Source organism: Erithacus rubecula (assembly GCF_903797595.1).
Source record: "Erithacus rubecula genome assembly, contig: SUPER_Z_unloc_2, whole genome shotgun sequence".
NCBI lineage: Eukaryota > Metazoa > Chordata > Aves > Passeriformes > Muscicapidae > Erithacus > Erithacus rubecula.
In genome coordinates this window covers 299,717-302,922 of record NW_027635860.1, presented here as the reverse complement: position 1 = coordinate 302,922, position 3,206 = coordinate 299,717, and positions in this window count along the sequence as shown.

The window sequence follows — 3,206 nt, the reverse complement described above, 5'->3', positions numbered from 1 at the left end:
TTCCATCCTTAGATTTCAAATTTAGTAGAGAAGGGCAGATGTCACAACATTTGCACTGAAGACACATGTTCTATTCAGTGATTATATCCATTATTTTCTCACATTTAATGTATTTAGAAGCCAGCATTTCCCCACCTTTTTTTATACATTAATTTATCCAGTGCATACGTTGGAAGAAAAACATTATCACACTATAACGTGAAAAAATCACTTTAAAAGTTACTGAAACAAAAGACTAAGGGTCAGCTCCCAAATGACAGCTAAGAACATCTACCTTTATCTTTACATATATGTTAGACAAGGAGATTTGTAGAAAACAGTGACTACATCTGTACTGAAACTAACATTCCAGCCTGGAAAGTAGAAATATTTCTCTGAAGACAAATGTTACCTTGACACAACCAATTAACCAATCCAAAGCTCCCAAAATTTGAGGCCAGGTGTGTGGTGCATCCACATTGTACATGGAGCTTTTTGTCAGAGGAAAGGGGGACCTAGAAGGCCAAAGACAACATTTTCAATAGCTCTGCTGAAAACAAATCAGCACATTCTCAAAATAAAGCAGCACATTTTTAGACTTAGATGAAGGCATAGAAGAACAAACTCAATTGTGCTTTATACTGTATTTCAAAGGAAATAAGTTTGAGCTCTTACAGCACTGTTTTATTCAATTCTCATGGGTTTCTCCTTTAAGTGATTCAGAGAATACCTTGGTTTGAAAGGGACCCCTAAGGATCAACAAATCCAACTCCCTGCTCCTCACAGGACTGCCTGCAACTAAACCATGTGATCAAGAGTGTTGTCCAGATGCTCCAGAACTCCCAAAACTTCAAGTGACTTGTTCAAATTACTCACTCAATCCAGAATTACACTCTTGGTGTAGCAGTGTGCCATCCATCTCAACACTTCCAGCTTTGTCAGCAGTTTCAAATGGTACAGATGAAACCAAAATGTTATTAAAATGCTGAGAAGTGAACAAAGATTTGCACCTATGTTTAAGGAGCCCTGGCACTTGCATGCCATGATTCATGGGTTCAAATCTATAGGAGTAAAATATGCCTTTTTTAAAAAAAAAGACTGAAAATTCCCAATTATCATCAGGCAGATGATTTTCTTTCTTGGAAAGCCTTGGGGTCAATGATTTAAAACACTGAATAAACTCAGCAAGAAAAATCACTCAGATACTTCATGCTCTTTTCACCTCAACACTCCTTTTTGTTATTTCCACATTCTGCTTTAAAAGCAGAATGAGAAAAATAGCAGGAAAACTTTTTCAACTAAATTAACTTGATATAAAATTCTGGAAATTTTAATTCTTGGATTCTAACAGAATGAACAGAAAGGTCTGTAAAAGACAATTCTGTCTTGTCTTTCAAAGTTTTATACAAATAACCAATTAGTTTTTACATTACAAAGCAAGATTCCAAAAGCTAATAGTTGTGCAAGTGCAAATTTAGAATGCACAGTAGACACTGAAAAAATCAGATTCAACCTACAGCTAAATAAAAGTGAAACAAAACAATCACAAGCTTGTACTTTCAGAGTCTTACCTAAATAAAGAATCCTATCCATTCGCTCCAACTGCCAAGGCAGAATTCTTTGTTTTTACATTTCTAGCCTCAGCATATCTATTCAGCCCAGCAGACTAACAATAATCATTTTGCACAAGGTCTTTCAAAACTCTTGGAACTTCCTCTTCATATTTTGAGCCAGCCAATTCATAAGAAGGGCAAAAGAATTTATAGATAAAGGTGAAGATCTTTAAAAAGTCCTTAAATGATGGGAGATTGTAGCAATTGCAAGGAAACCTTGTGGGGATAACCATTCTCAATGAGAAACTGTACAAAAGAAACATGGAATACAAGTCACTAAATACAACTAAGACTTGAACCCAAGAGAAAAAACATTTTGATTAGATTTTATACCTCCTAACACACATGCAGAATAAGTTCATGTTACCTCACAAAGCCTCTTGATACATTGTTGGATGAATGCCTTGGCATGAAGGGGCCTGGGGTCCTTTATCTTTCCTGCCCCGAACACCCCGTACAGGCTGCTGCGGGACCCTCCAGCCCACTCGCTCTAAGGACAGACAAACACACATCTTGTCAAAAATAACTACAAAGAAGAACTCTCTTCATGTTTGAGTCACAACAATTGCTACATTTATGGGGGTTTTTTTGCATTTGTTATACAAAGTGATACTTGGAAGTTTCCCCTTAAAGTGATGGGAAAAACATTATCAACCTGGAAGCCACAATTCCACATGTGCAACAAAGGGATTACTGCATCCTAGATTAATACTTTCTTCATTTTATTGAAAGCAATAAACTTGCAGAGAGCAGAAAAATACCCCAAAGATGAAGAAAAAAAGTATGGTGGTGACTGTTAACAAACACTAAAATATTTAGGGAATGTTTGAAAGGAGATGACCCCTGCAACACTGGGGTCCTATGAAAGAAGATACCCACAACACAAAGTCACGAGTTAAGCACAAAGATTATAGATTTTTGGAAGGTTTGTATCTTACAGGCAAGAAACTAATGCAGAGTATACTGCAGATGTCATTCTTCCTTAAACAAGAAAATGTACTGAGATACTCTTAAGGTCTGCAGTGCACATCATTGCCAAAAGGAGAAAATGAAACAGCTGCCCAAGCAATTCCAGCTCTGCAGCACTATTGTTTAGTGATCAAGGACCAGAGGAAGGCAGGCCTGAAAGTCTGCTTGCCTCAGATCCATCATTCCCTCTAATGAAAATCTGTCAAGAAAGAAACTCCCAAAGTTATGTAGAACCCTTTTTGTTTGAATTTACAGTGCAGAGAATGAAAGCTATCCATACCTCTTCCCAATAGAGCCGACTTTTCTTTCTGAAGTTCCACATGTAGGTTTGCTCATGCTCAGCTTCCCAAAGGTGCTTCTGTCCTTGCAGAGGAACAGAGAGAAGGATGCAAGTGACTGTTTCTACCAATTTATCTTTTTCTTGTACCAGAGCTGTACATGCAGTCATATATTCCTAACCACCTTCATCACAGCAACATCTTACAAGGATCAACTGATGCACTCAGTCACCTCCCAAAGAACATGAAAGTGTTCCCATTGAAATTTGACACGTAGACAAAAAAGTTAAAGCAAGTATTTTCACAAAACTTGTGCAAACATTCTTGGCTGTAAGGAGTCTTTTTCTCACTTTCATTTTTTCCCCCT